Here is a 24,645-nt window from a genome sequence, read left to right on the forward strand (position 1 = left end):
TTCTTGCCATATAGCTTTAATAAAAAAAGCAAATATTTGTTTTAAAGCCTGATCCAAAAACTATGAAAATTTCTCCAACAATTTGTTAACAATCTCAAATTAATTGTGATGCTATTATTAAAGGGGTTGTCCATTACTTATTATCCCCTTCCCAATGTATCCCCCCGGGGCCCATAAGTGTCTTTGTAATTACCTTCTGTTGCAGTTATTGCCAGTGAGTGGCGCTATCGCTGGCCGCTCACAGGCATCACGTGACCCCCGGCTGCAGCCGGCTCTGACATCCGCTGACGTCACAACAAGTCCAGACTGCAGCCGGGGGTCCCTCTTCTGTGTTCCACCGGTGGCTGCTGGGTTGTGGGTGGGGTTACCCCGCACGTCATACCCAGCATCCACGGCGCACTCTGCCTCTCCCCATTCATTGGGAAAGCGCGCGGTGGATGCTGGGTGTGACGTGCGGGGTAACCACGCCCACAACCCAGCAGCCACAGCGGGGACCCCAGCGCTGAGTCACGCTGCACTTGTCGTGACATCAGCGCGGGGTCACGTGATGCCTGTGAGCGGCCACCGATAGCGCAGCTCACAGGCAGAACCTGCAACAGAAGGTAATTACAAAGACACTTATGGGCCCCGGAGGGATACATTGGGGGCATAACTTCTTTAAGCAATTTCCAAATATATTCTCTAACATAGTGTAATGGGACGAAGGGGGTCCACAAAGCACTGGATGCAACCCCACCAGGAACTGGACAGCAGACATGATGGTTACAATTCAGTTTTTTTCTAGGAACAAAAAAAAAAACTATACAAAAAAAGTTGTAAACTTTTAAGGCAAAATGCCATTAAAATGCAGAATGCATTAAAAAAAAAGGAGGACGAAGGAAGGAGCAAGACGGAAAAGGAAGGAAGGAGAAAGACGGAAAAGGAAGGAAGGAGAAAGACGGAAAAGGAAGGAAGGAGAAAGACGGAAAAGGAAGCAAGGAGAAAGACGGAAAAGGAAGGAAGGAGAAAGACGGAAAAGGAAGGAAGGAGAAAGAAGGAAACGGAACGGAGAAAGAAGGAAACGGAACGGAGAAAGAAGGGAGGGTTTGTGGGATAGAGTTAAAATCCCCTAATAACATGTAAACTCTGCTGAAGGACGAGGCTCATGTACCCGCTTTAAGCCGCACTCTGTTTGCATTTGGCAATCCCCAGAGTGGACGGAGCCAGCAGCCGGCGCAGTCCCAGGGTTGATATAAAGTTTCAGCAGTGAGGCTGGAGCGTTGTGCGGGAGGATGATAATGTTTCTGGAAGGGGCGCGGGGGGCTTAACTGGACTGATTTCTAAACTTCTTCATTAGAGAAACAAATCCCCCACTTATTACTGAATGCAAATCCTGGTACTTTATAAAGATCCCGACAGTAAGAGAATCAATCCATAGGCAAGGGCGGCATGTGTATGTATAGGATAGCATTATAAAAATGATCCCTTTAGGCCTTATCCCTTATTGACTCGTGAATATCCTTGAATTTGTTACGAAGCAAAAAAAGTTAGTTGGAAAAATTGTCTGACAACCAATATGACCGCCCCTACAGCTCTCCAAAAAGAGAAGGACCCATTAAAAATATCCAACCGGGCCCCATTATGGTCAAGGGCCAGGTGTTTGCTTCCTTCTTCATACGTCAAGTCTCACCCCCATAGTGACAAACAAGTCCTAGAAATGATCCCCCCATCTAATAGCGAAGAAACAGAAGCAACCAGGGATGGGGCCCTTCTCTATGGGGCCCTATAGCGGCTACATGGGAAGGATTTCTATTATATATTCACTTATCCACTACAGATATTGCAACTAAAAAAGAAGAAGAATTATTTTAATGCATTCAGGGCTCTGGGAAAGTTGGGTGAGTACAACATGAGAGCTACATAAACAGCTTTATATTATAATAGTTTTTTGTCTCCGAGCTCCACATATGCGTCTTGTTATCTCCATGTAATGATATTTCCTATTAGTAAAAGGCTAATGTATCCTGCTGCTTCATGGATTTTACAGAATTCGTAGGACATTCTCACGTTTCATCTGTCAGCAGCTCTGTATCAGCAGGACAGCCGGGAGATTTGAGGCACCGATCACATGGTAACATGTGGGGCGTGAAATCTCAAATGAACCTAATACCCATTAATCCAGTGAGCTCAGAGCATAAAATTCAGACATCATCCAGACCAGTGTTCTAGGTCGTTCTGACAAGAGATAAGAAATAGCAGATTCTTACATCTCTCAGGAATGTTCAACAAATCCCTGTACAAAAATATATATTCTTGTACCGTGTTAGCCAGTAGATAGAAAAAGATTTCGATTTGAGAGTCCTCAGTGGTTGATACCTTTTAATGGCTAACTGAAAAGATGGTAACAAGTTGCAAGCTTTCCAGACTACTCAGGTCTCTTCATCAGGCATCGTATACCACAAAATCTGAAGAGTCACATATTTATACAAAAATAATGTAACTCACTCCATGGTGCAACAAGGACTGCTCCAAATGCACAGAGCTCACCTTTATAATACTGCTCCTATGTACAAGAATATAACTACTATAATACTGCTCCTATGTACAAGAATATAACTACTATAATACTGCCCCCTATGTACAAGAATATAACTACTATAATACTGCTCCTATGTACAAGAATATAACTACTATAATACTGCCCCCTATGTACAAGAATATAACTACTATAATACTGCTCCTATGTACAAGAATATAACTACTATAATACTGCTCCTATCTACAAGAATCTAACTACTATAATACTGCTCCTATGTACAAGAATATAACTACTATAATACTGCTCCTATGTACAAGAATATAACTACTATAATACTGCTCCTATGTACAAGAATCTAACTACTATAATACTGCCCCTATGTACAAGAATATAACTACTATAATACTGCTCCTATGTACAAGAATATAACTACTATAATACTGCCCCTATGTACAAGAATATAACTACTATAATACTGCTCCTATGTACAAGAATATAACTACTATAATACTGCCCCCTATGTACAAGAATATAACTACTATAATACTGCCCCCTATGTACAAGAATCTAACTACTATAATACTGCTCCTATGTACAAGAATCTAACTACTATAATACTGCTCCTATGTACAAGAATATAACTACTATAATACTGCTCCTATGTACAAGAATATAACTACTATAATACTGCCCCTATGTACAAGAATATAACTACTATAATACTGCTCCTATGTACAAGAATCTAACTACTATAATACTGCTCCTATCTACAAGAATCTAACTACTATAATACTGCTCCTATGTACAAGAATATAACTACTATAATACTGCTCCTATGTACAAGAATATAACTACTATAATACTGCTATCTACAAGAATCTAACTACTATAATACTGCCCCTATGTACAAGAATATAACTACTATAATACTGCTCCTATGTACAAGAATATAACTACTATAATACTGCCCCTATGTACAAGAATATAACTACTATAATACTGCTCCTATGTACAAGAATATAACTACTATAATACTGCCCCCTATGTACAAGAATATAACTACTATAATACTGCCCCCTATGTACAAGAATATAACTACTATAATACTGCCCCTATGTACAAGAATATAACTACTATAATACTGCTCCTATGTACAAGAATATAACTACTATAATACTAATCCTATGTACAAGAATATAACTACTATAATACTGCCCCTATGTACAAGAATATAACTACTATAATACTGCTCCCATGTACAAGAATATAACTACTATAATACTGTCCCCTATGTACAAGAATATAACTACTATAATACTGCCCCCTATGTACAAGAATAGAACTACTATAATACTGCCCCCTATGTAAAAGAATATAGCTACTAAAATACTACCCCTATGTACAGGAATATAACTACTATAATACTGCCCCCTATGTACAAGAATATAACTACTATAATACCGCCCCCTATGTACAAGAATATAACTACTATAATACTGCCCCCTATGTACAAGAATATAACTACTATAATACTGCCCCCTATGTACAAGAATATTACTACTATAATACTGCCCCCTATGTACAAGAATATAACTACTATAATACTACCCCTATGTACAGGAATAGAACTACTATAATACTGCCCCCTATGTACAAGAATATAACTACTATAATACTGCCCCTATGTACAAGAATATAACTACTATAATACTGCCCCTATGTACAAGAATCTAACTACTATAATACTGCTCCTATGTACAAGAATCTAACTACTATAATACTGCTCCTATGTACAAGAATCTAACTACTATAATACTGCTCCTATGTACAAGAATATAACTACTATAATACTGCTCCTATGTGCAAGAATATAACTACTATAATACTGCCCCCTATGTACAAGAATATAACTACTATAATACTACCCCCTATGTACAAGAATATAACTACTATAATACTGCGCCAAATATACAAGAATATAACTACTATAATACTGCTCCTATGTACAAGAATATAGCTACTATAATACTGCTCCTATGTACAAGAATATAACTACTATAATACTGCTCCTATGTATAAGAATATAACTACTATAATACTGCTCCTATGTACAAGAATATAACTACTATATTACTGCCCCCTATGTACAAGAATATAACTACTATAATACTGCCCCTGTGTACAAGAATATAACTACTATAATACTGCCCCTATGTACAAGAATCTAACTACTATAATACTGCCCCTATGTACAAGAATATAACTACTATAATACTGCCCCTATGTACAAGAATATAACTACTATAATACTGCCCCTATGTACAAGAATATAACTACTATAATACTGCCCCTATGTACAAGAATATAACTACTATAATACTGCTCCTATGTACAAGAATATAACTACTATAATACTAATCCTATGTACAAGAATATAACTACTATAATACTGCTCCCTATGTACAAGAATATAACTACTATAATACTGCTCCCATGTACAAGAATATAACTACTATAATACTGTCCCCTATGTACAAGAATATAACTACTATAATAATGCCCCCTATGTACAAGAATATAACTACTATAATACTGCCCCCTATGTACAACAATATAACTACTATAATATGACCCCTATGTACAGGAATATAACTACTATAATACTGCCCCCTATGTACAAGAATATAACTACTATAATACTGCCCCCTATGTACAAGAATATAACTACTATAATACTGCCCCTATGTACAAGAATATAACTACTATAATACTGCTCCCATGTACAAGAATATAACTACTATAATACTGTCCCCTATGTACAAGAATATAACTACTATAATACTGCCCCCTATGTACAAGAATAGAACTACTATAATACTGCCCCCTATGTAAAAGAATATAGCTACTAAAATACTACCCCTATGTACAGGAATATAACTACTATAATACTGCCCCCTATGTACAAGAATATAACTACTATAATACCGCCCCCTATGTACAAGAATATAACTACTATAATACTGCCCCCTATGTACAAGAATATAACTACTATAATACTGCCCCCTATGTACAAGAATATTACTACTATAATACTGCCCCCTATGTACAAGAATATAACTACTATAATACTACCCCTATGTACAGGAATAGAACTACTATAATACTGCCCCCTATGTACAAGAATATAACTACTATAATACTGCCCCTATGTACAAGAATATAACTACTATAATACTGTCCCCTATGTACAGGAATATAACTACTATAATACTGCTCCTATGTACAAGAATCTAACTACTATAATACTGCCCCTATGTACAAGAATCTAACTACTATAATACTGCTCCTATGTACAAGAATCTAACTACTATAATACTGCTCCTATGTACAAGAATCTAACTACTATAATACTGCTCCTATGTACAAGAATATAACTACTATAATACTGCTCCTATGTGCAAGAATATAACTACTATAATACTGCCCCCTATGTACAAGAATATAACTACTATAATACTACCCCCTATGTACAAGAATATAACTACTATAATACTGCGCCAAATATACAAGAATATAACTACTATAATACTGCTCCTATGTACAAGAATATAGCTACTATAATACTGCTCCTATGTACAAGAATATAACTACTATAATACTGCTCCTATGTATAAGAATATAACTACTATAATACTGCTCCTATGTACAAGAATATAACTACTATATTACTGCCCCCTATGTACAAGAATATAACTACTATAATACTGCCCGTGTGTACAAGAATATAACTACTATAATACTGCCCCTATGTACAAGAATATAACTACTATAATACTGCCCCTATGTACAAGAATATAACTACTATAATACTGCCCCTATGTACAAGAATATAACTACTATAATACTGCTCCTATGTACAAGAATATAACTACTATAATACTAATCCTATGTACAAGAATATAACTACTATAATACTGCTCCCTATGTACAAGAATATAACTACTATAATACTGCTCCCATGTACAAGAATATAACTACTATAATACTGTCCCCTATGTACAAGAATATAACTACTATAATAATGCCCCCTATGTACAAGAATATAACTACTATAATACTGCCCCCTATGTACAACAATATAACTACTATAATATGACCCCTATGTACAGGAATATAACTACTATAATACTGCCCCCTATGTACAAGAATATAACTACTATAATACTGCCCCCTATGTACAAGAATATAACTACTATAATACTGCCCCTATGTACAAGAATATAACTACTATAATACTGCTCCCATGTACAAGAATATAACTACTATAATACTGTCCCCCATGTACAAGAATATAACTACTATAATACTGCCCCCTATGTACAAGAATAGAACTACTATAATACTGCCCCCTATGTAAAAGAATATAGCTACTAAAATACTACCCCTATGTACAGGAATATAACTACTATAATACTGCCCCCTATGTACAAGAATATAACTACTATAATACCGCCCCCTATGTACAAGAATATAACTACTATAATACTGCCCCCTATGTACAAGAATATAACTACTATAATACTGCCCCCTATGTACAAGAATATTACTACTATAATACTGCCCCCTATGTACAAGAATATAACTACTATAATACTACCCCTATGTACAGGAATAGAACTACTATAATACTGCCCCCTATGTACAAGAATATAACTACTATAATACTGCCCCTATGTACAAGAATATAACTACTATAATACTGTCCCCTATGTACAGGAATATAACTACTATAATACTGCTCCTATGTACAAGAATCTAACTACTATAATACTGCCCCTATGTACAAGAATCTAACTACTATAATACTGCTCCTATGTACAAGAATCTAACTACTATAATACTGCTCCTATGTACAAGAATCTAACTACTATAATACTGCTCCTATGTACAAGAATATAACTACTATAATACTGCTCCTATGTGCAAGAATATAACTACTATAATACTGCCCCCTATGTACAAGAATATAACTACTATAATACTACCCCCTATGTACAAGAATATAACTACTATAATACTGCGCCAAATATACAAGAATATAACTACTATAATACTGCTCCTATGTACAAGAATATAGCTACTATAATACTGCTCCTATGTACAAGAATATAACTACTATAATACTGCTCCTATGTATAAGAATATAACTACTATAATACTGCTCCTATGTACAAGAATATAACTACTATATTACTGCCCCCTATGTACAAGAATATAACTACTATAATACTGCCCGTGTGTACAAGAATATAACTACTATAATACTGCCCCTATGTACAAGAATCTAACTACTATAATACTGCCCCTATGTACAAGAATATAACTACTATAATACTGCCCCTATGTACAAGAATATAACTACTATAATACTGCCCCCATGTACAAGAATATAACTACTATAATACTGCCCCTATGTACAAGAATATAACTACTATAATACTGCTCCTATGTACAAGAATATAACTACTATAATACTAATCCTATGTACAAGAATATAACTACTATAATACTGCTCCCTATGTACAAGAATATAACTACTATAATACTGCTCCCATGTACAAGAATATAACTACTATAATACTGTCCCCTATGTACAAGAATATAACTACTATAATAATGCCCCCTATGTACAAGAATATAACTACTATAATACTGCCCCCTATGTACAACAATATAACTACTATAATATGACCCCTATGTACAGGAATATAACTACTATAATACTGCCCCCTATGTACAAAATCAGGCTTCTAAAAGGAACATTAGTATATGAACAGTGCAAAGAAAGATTATGGCCAATTGAATGGATACTTAATCTCCTAAATTAAAGATTATTATACAATCTGTTAGTCTGGAGGAAACTGTTAAGGCCCCGTCACACTTAGCGACGCTACAGTGATCCCGTCAACGATACGACCAGTCAGGGATCGTTGCTGCGTCGCTAAGTGGTCGCTGGTGAGATGTCAAACAGTCAAATCTTCCCAACGACGCAGCAGCGATACGGCGACCCGTAGCGACCTGTATAACGATGCACGCCTATCTGTCTCAGTTCTGAGTCGCCAACGATGTCGTTGGTAAGGTGTCAAACACACCCAGCGGGACCTCAACGATCAAAAAATGGTCCAGGCCATTTCGACACGACCAGCGATCTCACAGCAGGGGCCTGGTCGCTGCTACGTGTCAAACATAGCGAGACCGCTGCTGAGGTCGCTGTTGCGTCACAAAACTTGTGACTCAGCAGCGATCTCGCTTAGTGTGACGGGGGCTTTAGAGAAAAAAACTGAAAGGTGTTTTCCGGTAGTAATATATTAATGACCTACAAATAGAATAGGTCATCAGTATCGGATTGGGCGTCAGGTGTCGGACCCCAACAATCTAATTTTGATGTCCATCAATAAATTAAGTCCGCATGACCCCTTTAATTGTAATAGTACATAATAATAAACCAATTTGACAAGAAGTAGCTGACCTGAAAACTTCCAACAGTACACATAGTTATTGCTACTTTGTATTAGTACAAATAAAATCTATGGGCCTGGATTCAGGACTGGATACATTTTTATCACACAACTGTTGAAGTATCAGATTTATTTGTCTTCTCAGTCCTAGATGTGACCGAGGCTCCAATTCTCTGACAGCACACAGAAGTCCTCATATGGCAATGGATACAATTGTATATTGGAAAGTTGCATTACTTTTTGTTACAATCCTTTTTGCTTCACTGTGTCTCTGTGTAGATGTAAGAACTCTGCACAGGTTGCACATTAGTGGCTGCTGCTTGATTGACAGCTGCTGCTCCATAGCCTTCTATTACTGCGCTCTCCTCACCACAGATTACTGCTACATTTGGCAGAGTGCAATGGACCCTGGGCGCATAAAAGTGTCACCATGGGTGGCAACCCTGCTATTAACCTTCTAAAGACAACATGTGTGCAGATGATTACAAGGTGGTGTATCCCATTCCTGACATAGGGCGGCAATTGTAGATTATTCATACCCCGTGTAATACACTGCATGAAGCATCCAGCAGAGGAGGTTAGATTTCACCTAAAGGGGAATAGATTACGTGGAGGAGGGGGTATAGTTCAATTTTATTATGGTGCAATCCACCATCCTTACATATTAAAGAAATTCCAGCTATATTATCCCCGCACACCCCATTTCTCCATTAGGAGAGGTCCAGCAAGGACAACTCCCATCAGTGGGAGTCCTGAGGTTAAGAACCCCATTGATTGCAAATTTATTAACATTTGTAACCAAACTTGGTACAAGTTAAGCTCCACTCCCTATGTACCCAAGAAAAGTCCAAGAATGCCCCTGTTTCTTAGCATAAACCCCCTTTTACCAATGGCTGATATGCAGGGGACCTAACACATTGTAACATGCCCATTTAATGTCATGTATTGGCTTTCTCCCTCTCTATTAATTCCATAAACTACAACAGATACAGAGTGAGTGCCTTTTTGTCCCCCCACTTCTTCTCCCTTGTTTTAGGGGGCAAGATGTGCCAATGATGGAGAATTAGCATAGGCATGCCCAGCAAGTAATCTCAGGAGCTAGGGTTTGATCCGGTTGCTGCTAGTGATCTTAGGAATTCACAAAAGTGGTAATCCTATTTTCCCATTATAACAGGATAGAGGAATGGCGGCTTCCTTTGAGTGTTGGTACTTGACATCACCACTTCCATGTAAGACCTGGACTCCTTTGTATCAGAGATTGGCATCTGCCTTAATTTTCAAGGTTCTTGGTAGGCAAGAGATCCAAGGATGCGATCAGGATACACGGGCTCCTCATTTACCCAATAGGCTACCACACTGGCGGGCACAGTAATGGGAGGGCCCCTGTGCAAGAACTGTGTAAGGGCCCTGTGCAGACCAATATCTCATCATAATGCACAATTCCACCTGCTTTGGAGGTGGTCGTGGCCCCCTTACCTCTTGGGCCACTTTGCAACCGCACAGGTTGTACCAATGGTATGTCCGCCCCTGGGCTACCATAAAGGCCCTTGTATATACCCAAATAAGCAGATGACCAATATCAAATGCGCGACCATCATAACACTCCATCAACAGTTAATACCGCAACAATGTAACAAGTAAGGAGCGTGTTTACTTCCTGCGCACCTGTCACCAGGTATTATTGTCAATCTCCCCATCCCACAGGTGACGTTTCGCTGCCTTTGACACCTGGATGCAGAACAGAAGCTATAAAGCAATCTATTGCCTCAGCTTCTCATTACTGAGGAGATTCGCAAGGGTTCACCCTCGTTTACACAGGTCGGGGGAGGTCTAGGGTAAAAATAAAGGATCTGGATATGCAGATGGCCACGTTTACATGGCGACATTTTTGCTTTATCCTATAATTACAACCACATAAGTCACAAGCTACAAATTATGTCGTTATCACGACTGCAGTTTATTTTAGAAGTCAGCAAGAAGCCCATCCAGTCCTATAGGGAGTGTATATTAGAGGCCAGACAAAAGATTGGCAGGACCCTGGCCCACCGGTCACGTCAGTAGTCCAGGCCGCCAGACCAGAACCCTCCGGACAGCATCCCAGGCGCCTCTTCTGATTACGGAGTTATGGAGGCTGCAGCCTCTCTATTGTCCGGCCCTCCGCTTCCACGAGGGATTCATTATCAAGGAGAAACATGCGAGAAGCCCAGGGCCAAGTTCTGTGATCCAACCAGGACACACAAGAACAACACATCCTATTGTTCTAGACAAAGACAGGGCTTCTTCCCATATGGATCTGCGCAGCATGAAACATCTCATTCAGAAATCTGTATCTGTGCAGTGGTGAGGTCACATGCCGAAAAATTAAACGGCAACACTAGAAAGTATTGATATTAACAGCACAGCTGCGGTTTTCATACCCTGATGAAACGGTAAAAAGAAATTAAAATAAAAGGTTGCTTCTTTCTGCAATTTAATATCACTCCCTTCATGACATGGAATGAAGACAGACTTCTCTTTAAACTTCGGTGCTCACTGTCGCTCCCCTGCTTAGTAATACACTTGTCTACTATAGCTGTGTGTATTTTGTGACAGGGTTAAATCCTAGCACTGCAGGTCTTGAACAGAAGCACCTGACTTGTTTTGACTAGGAACCAAGGCCTGTGTTCACTAGGTAAGGGTCAGTCTGCTGGATGAAGCAGAGTCGATTGTGCTGCTGGTGAGTGACCAGTCAAAACATAAGCTGTAACTGAGAGAGAGAGATAAGACAGGGTCTCTCTGAATGGAGACTGCATGAGTCAGCTAGGGAAGCTGAACAGTCTGTGTGTTGGAGTTGCAGAATAACGTGTGGAAGTTGCAGCCTGTTCAATATGAACTGTGCACGAAGTTGAATACTTCTGTTTGGTGCTGGAAGCTGCTGGAGCTCAGGCTGTAGGTGACACCGAGACTGGTGGGATCGTGCCTCTTCTGTGTGTAAAGTTTTTGCTGGAAGAAAGTACTGTAATCTATTTGGGTGACACCTCACTGACATATGAGCTGCTGAATGAACTGTTTATTTGCTGTGATACCTTTGTGCCCGGAAAAGGCTGTTTTTGGTTTTGAATCCCTTGGAGTGTTAGGAGAGCAGTAAAACTGCACCTGTTTGGACCAAACCGCATTGCCTGTGTGAACGCTGCCTAATGCCTGCCTGAAAGCATAAATCCCTACAATAATATATATTTTTTAAAGGTGACTGCTAGACATCTAGTGGTTGGGAGGCAGACTTGAAGTAATGCTTTAATAGGATAATATAGGTCTAAAAGGGGTTAAATCGGCCACCATATCTCCACCCCTGGGTTGGATTCACGGGGTAAATTGAGAGCTGTTTGTCTTACACATGCTGGATGTATGGAGGTTGCAGATCTCCTGGATTGAATGTCCTTTGCTGAAGGACATGGAAGCTGGACTCTAATCCAAGTGGGCTAACCAGCACTACTGTATGGACTTGTTACTGTGTGTTTTACCTTGTGCCAGACAAAGGCTGTATTTAAGTGTTCTGGTGACGTGGTTTATGAGGATTGCAACAAACCAGCCGGACTTTAAATAGAAACGGTTCCTGTGTCTACCTTTTTAAGAAGCTATGGGAGTCGACCTACCACAAATTACTTATATATGGGAACCAATAGTAAAGTAAGCAACATTCTACAGGTTTGTGCAGTGAAAAATAGCTTCACCTGGTCATAACCTTTAATAACTACTGCCCCCTATGGACAGGAATGTGTTTAAAATTGACTGCTATCCTATTCAAGGCAAATTTTTGCAGAACTACACTCATGAAAAAAAAAGCAAGGACTGCTCTAATCCTAGGTTATTCTGCCTGCAAATCATATCATGTGCAGCAGGGGGAGACGATGAGCACAGAAAAAAAAGCTCCTCCCTCAATAAATAGACTGTGAAATCACTTATGGGAAGGGTATTCAGAGTGTAAAGAAAAGTTTTGCACAATTTAAAAAAACAAAAACAAAGACAACCAATTAGTTCAGGAATATCTGCTGTGTCCCTGATGTCAATATCAACTCAAGGGGAACTGCCCTTTAAATTCTCCATCAGTGCCAATTGTTATTGAAACTTGTAGTTTTGGATTACCGTGACATTTCGCCTTCTCTGTGGGGCTTCGGCATTGGGTGGGTTACTGGGATACCGGCCTGGGTTGTGGTATTTGCTGGGAAGGAGGCACAAGGTTAGACCCCGGGTTCATTAACATTCTGGGGGCAGAGTGCTGATAGATGCCCGGGCTGTGAGGTGGGGGCAGACAGCGCTTTAGTAATGTTTTACCCTACATTTCCCCATACTGTATCCAGAGTGATGGAGCGAGAAGAAAAAAAAATTCTCTTTTATTACTTGTAGTTTCACGCTGCATTAGACACCCGCTGCCCGGGTACCTCGGCCCCCTGGATAATACACACACACATTACACCAATCTGTGTCTCTTACTTTGTATTGGAAAATAAATGAGACAGGCCTGGAGCGCTCGGCCGGAGGAGCCTGGGAACATGAGACTCAATGACACCGGCTGGGAAACAAGCCTGCGCCACAGGGAAAGGAGGAGAAGACTGAAGAAACTTCAGATGTCTGAATAAAGAGATGGTGTCAGGAGAAGAATGGATTCCGGGAGGTGTCCACATGGGAAAGTGGCCAGAGAAGCCCCATCGTAGTCAATCCCCAGGCACACAGACATGAGATGGCTACTAATTAATAGATGTTTTAGTCTTCTGGTTACATAATTGATACAATCTCCCGTTTATCATAGATGGGATAATCCAAAGAAAGCGGAATCCAACTGCTGATGGATCAATTCAGGTGCCGGACAAAGCAAACATTGCATGGTGCCCACTGACCTCAACAGATAAGTAATAGGGTCCCACGTTCAGCAAGGACACATGAGAAGAAGTAGGATCAAGCCCCAAGGCACAAATGCAAAATATGTTAAAAGTCTCCTTACATGATTGGTATCTTCTTATGTGGCAGAAGGGCATTTTCGGCACCAGTGTCAAAGCACAACTGCAACCTCTCCGCCCTGTATAGCTATGCCCAAGATGCTGGCAGAAAAGGACCCCTGTACAAGAACACGAGGTCCTTTGCAGTCCAATAGCTTATCAAAATGCATACCTGTTTTAGATGTGGAAATGGGGCCCCCTTACCTCATGGGCCCCTGGTAGCACCAATGATATGTCCACCCCTGATTTTACCCATCCCAATACTAAAAAGTGTTATGCATACTTTTGGGTTTTACCATACCGATTCCTGCCTCTATGGCATGCTCTTGGTCTGTGCCCATCCTGGTTCCCGCCTCTATGGCATGCTCTTGGTCTGTGCCCATCCTGGTTCCCGCCTCTATGGCACGCTCTTGGTCTGTGCCCATCCTGGTTCCCGCCTCTATGGCACGCTCTTGGTCTGTGCCAATCCTGGTTCCCGCCTCTATAGCACGCTCTTGGTCTGTGCACATCCTGGTTCCCGCCTCTATGGCACGCTCTTGGTCTGTGCCCATCCTGGTTCCCGCCTCTATGGCATGCTCTTGGTATGTGCCCATCCTGGTTCCCGGCTCTATGGCATGCTCTTGGTCTGTGCCCACCCTGGTTCCCGCCTCTATGGCATGCTCTTGGTCTGTGCCCACCCTGGTTCCCGCCTCTATGGCATTCTCTTGGTCTGTGCCCGCCCTGGTTCCCGCCTCTATGGCATTCTCTTGGTCTGTGCCCACCCTGGTTCCCGCCTCTATGGCATTCTCTTGGTCTGTGCCCACCCTGGTTCCCATCTCTATGGCACGCTCTTGGTCTGTGCCCACCCTGGTTCCCATCTCTATGGCACGCCCACGCTCTTGGTCTGTGCCCACCCTGGTTCCCGTCTCTATGGCACGCTCTTGGTCTGTGCCCACACTGGTTCCCGTCTCTATGGCACGCTCTTAGTCTGTGCCCACCCTGGTTCCCGTCTCTATGGCACGCTCTTGGTCTGTGCCCACCCTGGTTCCCATCTCTATGGCACGCTCTTGGTCTGTGCCCACCCTGGTTCCCGTCTCTATGGCACGCTCTTGGTCTGTGCCCACCCTGGTTCCCGTCTCTATGGCACGCTCTTGGTCTGTTCCCACCCTGGTTCACGTCTCTATGGCACGCTCTTGGTCTGTGCCCACCCTGGTTCACGTCTCTATGGCACGCTCTTGGTCTGTGCCCACCCTGGTTCCCGCCTCTATGGCACGCTCTTGGTCTGTGCCCACCCTGGTTCCCGCCTCTATGGCACGCTCTTGGTCTGTGCCCACCCTGGTTCCCGCCTCTATGGCACGCTCTTGGTCTGTGCCCACCCTGGTTTCCGTCTCTATGGCACGCTCTTGGTCTGTGCCCATCCTGGTTCCCCTCTCTATGGCACGCTCTTGGTCTGTGCCCATCCTGGTTCCCGTCTCTATGGCACGCTCTTGGTCTGTGCCCATCCTGGTTCCCGCCTCTATGGCATGCTCTTGGTCTGTGCCCATCCTGGTTCCCGTCTCTATGGCATGCTCTTGGTCTGTGCCCACCCTGGTTCCCGTCTCTATGGCACGCTCTTGGTCTGTGCCCATCCTGGTTCCCGTCTCTATGGCACGCTCTTGGTCTGTGCCCATCCTGGTTCCCGTCTCTATGGCATGCTCTTGGTCTGTGCCCACCCTGGTTCCCGTCTCTATGGCACGCTCTTGGTCTGTGCCCATCCTGGTTCCCGTCTCTATGGCACGCTCTTGGTCTGTGCCCATCCTGGTTCCCGCCTCTATGGCATGCTCTTGGTCTGTGCCCATCCTGGTTCCCGTCTCTATGGCATGCTCTTGGTCTGTGCCCACCCTGGTTCCCGTCTCTATGGCACGCTCTTGGTCTGTGCCCATCCTGGTTCCCGTCTCTATGGCACGCTCTTGGTCTGTGCCCATCCTGGTTCCCGTCTCTATGGCACGCTCTTGGTCTGTGCCCATCCTGGTTCCCGCCTCTATGGCATGCTCTTGGTCTGTGCCCATCCTGGTTCCCGTCTCTATGGCATGCTCTTGGTCTGTGCCCACCCTGGTTCCCGTCTCTATGGCACGCTCTTGGTCTGTGCCCATCCTGGTTCCCGTCTCTATGGCACGCTCTTGGTCTGTGCCCATCCTGGTTCCCGTCTCTATGGCATGCTCTTGGTCTGTGCACCAGCATGCATTCTCTTGGGATGTAAGTGTTCCTGCCTCTAGATCTTACACCTCAGTCATTGAGGAATGCTTTTGCCTTTTTCGTCTACACTTTCGTCATCACACCCATAATGACAACGTACAGTGTGTGCCACCAGGCCCCTGGGTCACAGTACTGCATCATGAAGGGACCCCGCCATACCACGCTATTGTATTTTATAAAGAATTTCACATTTTAGTGTTGGGTGGAAATAAAAAGGAATAATGGAAGTTTACACAATGGCAGACAAGGCAGAATCCTGCAGTGAAGATATTGTCATGCGGTTATATAAATATTTACCCAAGACAAGTGCACAGAGAAAACAGGAAAATGGAAGTCTGAGCAAACGATTAACTGGAAATTATGTCAGCAACTCATTCTCAGGATCGGCGAGGGTCCCAGCGCTCTGCCCTAAGACCACAATACCCCTTTGCTGGTCCTTTGCAATCTATGATGTAGTTGGCACTAATACTTGCACGACTGCAACTCCAATCATGCTGCAACAATTAGAGACTAAATTCTATCCTCTGGCAGCAAACGGAGATGTTGACAATAGGAAGGAACGTATATAGGAAACAGGACATTCCTCTCATTCCAAGTTTTACATTTATTACAGTGGTTCAAACTGAATCTTTCCATTTTTCTCGGTCATCAAAATCATCTAGGAAATGAGAAAAACCCACTGTTGTCACATGAGTCTCGCTGGAGGTTTCCAAGACAGCAGAGATGCCAATAAATGCCTTCATTTACATTATGTATCCAGAGCTTCACACTGTCACCTGCACCAAGGCTCAGTCAGAGGAAGATGGGAGTCTCTGGACAGACGACTCTTTGCCCAATACAAGCCCCCGAGTCATCCGCTTGGGTAGTCTGTAGTCAGCAGTATCCATTTAAATGAAGATGAGTAGATTTCGTTGCTGCATATAAAGTGTCGTGTGGATGTGCAGAGTGTAGCAGCAGCACCCACTTTTTGTAGAGGCAGATATTTGTGTATTTTGCTATATGGCGATCATATAAATAAATACATTTCTTTGCCCTTGATTGTATCAGTTTGTAAACGGTTACATGAGCAACTTGTTGAGTAACTAAAGTTTTTGCTATAAAATTACCCTCAGCTCTACACAAGGGAGGGTTTATAATAATAATCTTTTTATTTATATAGCACCAACATATTCCACAGCACTTTACAATTCAGACAATTTACAGACATTATCGGCACTGTCCCCATTGGGGCTCACAATCTACATTCCCTATCAGTATGTCTTTGGAGTGTGGGAGGAAACCGAAGAACCCGGAGGAAACCCACGCAAACACAGGGAGAACATACAAACTCCTTGCAGATATTGTCCTTGGTGGGATTTGAACCCAGGACCCCAGTGCTGCAAGGCTGCAGTGCTAACCACTTTGGAACGTCTTTGGAAATGTGAAACGGTTAAAAGACGCTCAAGGGGCCGAACGTGTGAACAGCAAATCATCCTTACATAGAAACAAATGTGTTCAATCCTTTGAGAGTTTTCTCGGCGCTTTTCCAGGCGGGTTTCAGAGCAGACCAGCTCCAAACCTGCCTGAAAAAAAAGTGTTGTGTGAACAACTCTTAGAGGCACATAGTGCAGACAGGCAGGTTACAGACGTAGCAGAGCCGATTGTGTCATTTATTTAGGGTCACTTGCACCCCAAGTTATGATGAAGTAGTAGAAACCTTAACCTGCCGGTCTGTATAATAAAACCACATTAATATATCTCAGAGATGTAGCAGAGCTGATTTTGTGACTGCCTCCTCTGACTAAATAGCAGGTTATAGTAGTTGTAACCAGAGTATATATATCAGTAGTAAAACTAATCTACAATCATATGTAAAATAGCATAACACACACAGATATCATCTATATTCACAGCAGAGCTCATCTTAACTTCTTATTTGTCTCTGTCTAACTCAAAAATTAAGATATGATAGTAGCAACCCTAAACTGCAGTCCTATGTAAGGTGACACACTGAGATATCAGCTAGAGTTTTAAAAGAGACAACTTTGTAATTTGGTATTATTTGTCCTTTGGGGCCACATCCTGAGTATATAATAATAACCAGAATATGTATTAATAGTAACATGCAGTCCCATGTAAGATAACACAGAAATCAGCTAGAGTTGTAAAAAGAGATGACTTTGTATTTTTGGCTCTATTTGTCATTTGGGGCCACCTCCCCTAAGTATATAATAGTAATCAGTATTTAAAAGTAGTAACCTGCAGTCTTATGTAAAATAACACACAGATATCAGCTAGAGTTGTAAAAGAGTTGATTTTGTTATTTGTGGGCCACCGTCCTATGTAAAATAACAACACATGGAAATGTCACCTATGGTGAAAACATAGCTGATTGTAATATTTATTTAGGGCTGCATACCAAGTTGAAATATAAATGGTAAAAATAATCTTTCCTGCAGTCCTATGTAAATAGAACACTGATATATCACCTAGAGTTGTAGCAGAAATGACAGTCACTGAGGTTGCTCAATAGGTATATGACAATCCCGTGTAAAACAATGCGTATAGTGACATAATCTGGGTATGGTTAAAATGTCAATGTGTTGTTTTACATGGGACTGCAAATTAGGGTTTTACTATTACAAAATCTATACTCAAGGTGTGTAATCTCAAATAGATAAATGACAAAGTCAATTCTGCTACATCAGTTTATCATCATAACAATACCCTGTCCCTGGGGGGCTATCTGTGTGATGGCTCCTGCTGCACCCCCTCCAGCCTCCTCCCTGTACTGTATAACTTTACCATACAAGGGGCTTTTAAAAGTAGGAGCTAGAATCAACTTCACACACTGCCTGTTACCAGGAAAGTTTGAGTCAGGCCACCTACATGTACAGCTGTACACACTGCATGACCAACGGGAGGAATCCAAATTAACTCCACTACTACCAAGATTGCAAAGAGTAGAGGTGACGAATGAGTTAAATTAAAGGCACAGCACCGCTAAGTTTGATTTGACGGTATAGTTTTTTTTTTCCTGATATGATAATATGCAAAGATAAATATTTACAGAAATGTAAACAATGGGATTAGAGTAAATAATTGATATAAATGCAACACAATGAACGCAGATGTATAAAGGGAGGAGGGTTGATTGCAAGCTCTTAGGTCCATGTGCAGCAATCTCAGGTTATAGGACTCTGCACATGTAGCAAACCCCCTAAGCCCTGTGATGTGTCAGTAGACACTATGGTATGTGATTGACATCACCAGCAGGATGTCTAAAGTGCCGAAGCTGCTGCAGAAACTCTTGAAAGTTATAGTTGCCACAGTCGTATAAATTCAAATATGCTGTTATCCCAACTCCAAATGAGAGAAATATCAATTTGTTAAGGAATGATTTTACTTGCAGTCCTATGTAAAAACATTAGGTCAGAAGAGCTCAATGAATGGTGCCACATGATAAACTCAGCTCTGCTGCATCTGGTAAAGTGGATTACTACGTCTCTATACAGTGACAGATGAGCGTTTAATAGAGGACTTACCCCTGTTACACTGAATGGAGCAAACTCTGCAGCGAATAATCCCACTTTGGGAGTTGGGGGAAGAGAGAGGGGGTAGTAGTTCTTCTGCCCACTGTAGGAGTTTGTCCAGCAGGGTGGTGAAAGTTTTATCCAGGCTTCAGTGCAGGATCCTGGCTGTTATGATCCAGGGATTGTGTGCAGGGTCTTCTGCTCAGGGTGGTGGCTGTCAGTGACCCACATGTGCCAGGATAACAGCAGATCAAGCAGGAGGGTCTGCAGAGCGGCGCTCACATATACCGTCACTGTCTCATCCACTACAATGAGAGTCTCCGACTATTGCACCGAGCAGTCTGCGCGTCTTCTCCAGCTGTAATCAGCAAGAGGAGGGGAGAGGAGGAGGGAGCAGAGCTCAGCCCAGGCACAGCACCAGTCACAGCTCCTCACTGCCCCTCACACAGCCACCATGTATCACCAGAGACCCCGGAATCTACCACCCTAATTATAATAACACCTCTGCTCATATACACCATAGAGATAAATCTATACATGAAGTCACTATACATTACATTACTGATCCTGTATTGTCCTCCAGAGCTGCACTCACTATTCTGCTGGTGCAGTCACTGTGTACATACATTACATTACTGATCCTGAGTTACATCCTGTATTATACTCCAGAGCTGCACTCACTATTCTGCTGGTGCAGTCCCTGTGTACATACATTACATTACTGATCCTGAGTTACATCCTGTATTATACCCCAGAGCTGCTCTCACTATTCTGCTGCTACAGTCACTGTGTACATATATTACATTACTGATCCTGAGTTACATCCTGTATTATACTCCAGAGCTGCACTCACTATTCTGCTGGTGCAGTCACTGTGTACATACATTACATTACTGATCCTGTACTGATCCTGAGTTACATCCTGTATCATACTCCAGAGCTGCACTCACTATTCTGCTGGTGCTGTCACTGTGTACATACATTACATTACTGATCCTGAGTTACATCCTGTATTATACTCCAGAGCTGCACTCACTATTCTGCTGGTGCAGTCACCATGATCATACATTACATTACTGATCCTGAGTTACATCCTGTATTATACTCCAGAGCTGCACTCACTATTCTGCTGGTGCAGTCACTGTGTACATACATTACATTACTGATCCTGTACTGATCCTGAGTTACCTCCTGCATTATACTCCAGAGATGCACTCACTATTCTTCTGGTGCAGTCACTGTGTGCATACATTACATTACTGATCCTGACTTACATCCTGCATTATACTCCAGAGCTGCACTCACTATTCTTCTGGTGCAGTCACTGTGTGCATATATTACATTACTGATCCTGACTTACATCCTGTATTATACTCCAGAGCTGCACTCACTATTCTTCTGGTGCAGTCACTGTGTACATACATTACATTACTGATCCTGAGTTACATCCTGTATTATACTCCAGAGCTGCACTCACTATTCTTCTGGTGCAGTCACTGTGTACATACATTACATTACTGATCCTGACTTACATCCTGTATTATACTCCAGAGCTGCACTCACTATTCTTCTGGTGCAGTCACTGTGTGCATACATTACATTACTGATCCTGACTTACATCCTGTATTATACTCCAGAGCTGCACTCACTATTCTGCTGGTGCAGTCACTGTGTGCATACATTACATTACTGATCCTGAGTTACATCCTGTATTATACTCCAGAGCTGCACTCACTATTCTGCTGGTGTAGTCACTATGTACATACATTACATTACTGATCCTGACTTACATCCTGTATTATACTCCAGAGCTGCACTCACTATTCTTCTGGTGCAGTCACTGTGTGGATACATTACATTACTGATCCTGACTTACATCCTGTATTATACTCCAGAGCTGCACTCACTATTCTGCTGGTGCAGTCACCATGATCATACATTACATTACTGATCCTGAGTTACATCCTGTATTATACTCCAGAGCTGCACTCACTATTCTGCTGGTGCAGTCACTGTGTACATACATTACATTACTGATCCTGTACTGATCCTGAGTTACCTCCTGCATTATACTCCAGAGATGCACTCACTATTCTTCTGGTGCAGTCACTGTGTGCATACATTACATTACTGATCCTGACTTACATCCTGCATTATACTCCAGAGCTGCACTCACTATTCTTCTGGTGCAGTCACTGTGTGCATATATTACATTACTGATCCTGACTTACATCCTGTATTATACTCCAGAGCTGCACTCACTATTCTTCTGGTGCAGTCACTGTGTACATACATTACATTACTGATCCTGAGTTACATCCTGTATTATACTCCAGAGCTGCACTCACTATTCTTCTGGTGCAGTCACTGTGTGCATACATTACATTACTGATCCTGACTTACATCCTGTATTATACTCCAGAGCTGCACTCACTATTCTTCTGGTGCAGTCACTGTGTGCATACATTACATTACTGATCCTGACTTACATCCTGTATTATACTCCAGAGCTGCACTCACTATTCTGCTGGTGTAGTCACTATGTACATACATTACATTACTGATCCTGACTTACATCCTGTATTATACTCCAGAGCTGCACTCACTATTCTTCTGGTGCAGTCACTGTGTGGATACATTACATTACTGATCCTGACTTACATCCTGTATTATACTCCAGAGCTGCACTCACTATTCTGCTGGTGCAGTCACTGTGTGCATACATTACATTACTGATCCTGAGTTACATCCTGTATTATACTCCAGAGCTGCACTCACTATTCTTCTGGTGCAGTCACTGTGTACATACATTACATTACTGATCCTGACTTACATCCTGTATTATACTCCAGAGCTGCACTCACTATTCTTCTGGTGCAGTCACTGTGTGCATACATTACATTACTGATCCTGAGTTACATCCTGTATTATACTCCAGAGCTGCATTCACTATTCTGCTGGTGCAGTCACTGTGTACATACATTACATTACTGATCCTGAGTTACATCCTGTATTATACTCCAGAGCTGCACTCACTATTCTGCTGGTGCAGTCACTGTGTACATACATTACATTACTGATCCTGAGTTACATCCTGTATTATACTCCAGAGCTGCACTCACTATTCTGCTGGTGCAGTCACTGTGTACATACATTACATTACTGATCCTGTACTGATCCTGAGTTACATCCTGTATTATACTCCAGAGCTGCACTCACTATTCTGCTGGTGCAGTCACTGTGTACATACATTACATTACTGATCTTGAGTTACATCCTGTATTATACTCCAGAGCTGCACTCACTATTCTGCTGGTGTAGTCACTGTGTACATACATTACATTACTGATCCTGTGTTATATCCTGTATTATACTCCAGAGCTGCACTCACTATTCTGCTGGTGCAGTCACTGTGTACATACATTACATTACTGATCCTGTACTGATCATGAGTTACATCCTGTATTATACTCCAGAGCTGCACTCACTATTCTGCTGGTGCAATCACTGTGTACATACATTACATTACTGATCCTGAGTTACATCCTGTATTATACTCCAGAGCTGAACTCACTATTCTGCTGGTGCAATCACTGTGTACATACATTACATTACTGATCCTGAGTTACCTCCTGTATTATACTCCAGAGCTGCTCTCACTATTCTGCTGGTGCAGTCACTCTGTTCATACATTACATTACTGATCCTGAGTAACATCCTGTATTATACTCCAGAGCTGCACTCACTATTCTGCTGGTGCAATCACTGTGTACATACATTACATTACTGATCCTGAGTTACCTCCTGTATTATACTCCAGAGCTGCACTCACTATTCTGCTGGTGCAGTCACTGTGTACATACATTACATTACTGATCCTGAGTAACATCCTGTATTATACTCCAGAGCTGCACTCACTATTCTGCTGGTGCAATCACAGTGTACATACATTACATTACTGATCCTGAGTTACATCCTGTATTATACTCCAGAGCTGAACTCACTATTCTGCTGGTGCAGTCACTGTGTACATACCACACGGATTTGCCCTCAGAAAGCCTGTGGTGGCTGATTGGTCGTACCTCCACCTACAGTGTAAACCCTTAGCTGTGTGAATAGGGCCAAGTCTGGGCCAATTTTCAACCCCTGAACTAAAATAAGAAAGTTTCAATTTACTTGCAGGAAAGTGTCGTTTACGGGGGGCACCAGGGGGCTTTTACACATAGGAGAATTCAGACTTTCTGTAGCATGTTACCTTTTGTGTGGGGGCTGCTGTAATGGCATCCACAGGATTTCCTCCCAGGATGGGATCCAGGCCACCATTGTTAGCGCCTGCGCCAGGTAAACATGTATCTGAATGTGGCCATGCAGAGCATTGTACGGCTGCCCACAAAATGCAGTCAGGGAACTGTAGGGGGCGCAACCTCTGGCTCCAATGTTTTCAATGGGATGAGTTTGTCCCCCATGATCACTAATATATGTCCCTTATCTTCAGTACCTGTATCTACAGACACATTCCCACCAGTACATATTATAACGCTGCGGCACTATTATAATCCACCACAATCCACTGTCAATCAATCGCCCTGCCCTTCACTAGTTTGCACCTTCTTGTCACCATAACCTAGTCTGTCTGTCAATGTCCGTCCATGCATCCTCACAACACTTCCCACTGCAATATATGAAGTAATCCTAAATTATATCACAAATATTTGTTTCTTACTTTTATTTTATTGTATTTATATAATTTCTTATATATTTATTTATTTTTCAATATTTATGGGTTGAACTATCAGCAGCTGCCACTAGAGGGAGTCCAGGAGCTCACTGCATACAGTGTTATCATTGTGTTCAGTGCAGTAATCAGTATGCGGTGAGCTCCACCTAGTGGTGACTGTTAGAAAGGGAAA

The 24,645-nt window shown here is 41.8% G+C and overlaps 1 protein-coding gene across 4 annotated transcripts in view; it reads right to left on the reverse strand.

Annotated features, from left to right (window-relative positions):
* The window catches only part of TSPAN18 (tetraspanin 18), a 161,851-nt gene extending 141,732 nt beyond the window's left edge, over positions 1 to 20,119 (reverse strand). For all 4 annotated transcript variants that reach the window (XM_073658160.1, XM_073658157.1, XM_073658159.1 and 1 more), the window contains exon 1: positions 19,748 to 20,119. The gene's annotated coding sequence lies outside the window, so the exon portion shown is untranslated. The remainder of the gene's footprint in view (positions 1 to 19,747) is intronic.
* Positions 20,120 to 24,645: the final 4,526 nt, after the last annotated feature.

The sequence above is a fragment of the Phyllobates terribilis genome, unplaced genomic scaffold (genome assembly GCF_046119375.1).
Source record: "Phyllobates terribilis strain yellow unplaced genomic scaffold, ASM4611937v1 Scaffold_13__5_contigs__length_258822181, whole genome shotgun sequence".
In the NCBI taxonomy this organism is placed as follows: Eukaryota; Metazoa; Chordata; class Amphibia; order Anura; family Dendrobatidae; genus Phyllobates; species Phyllobates terribilis.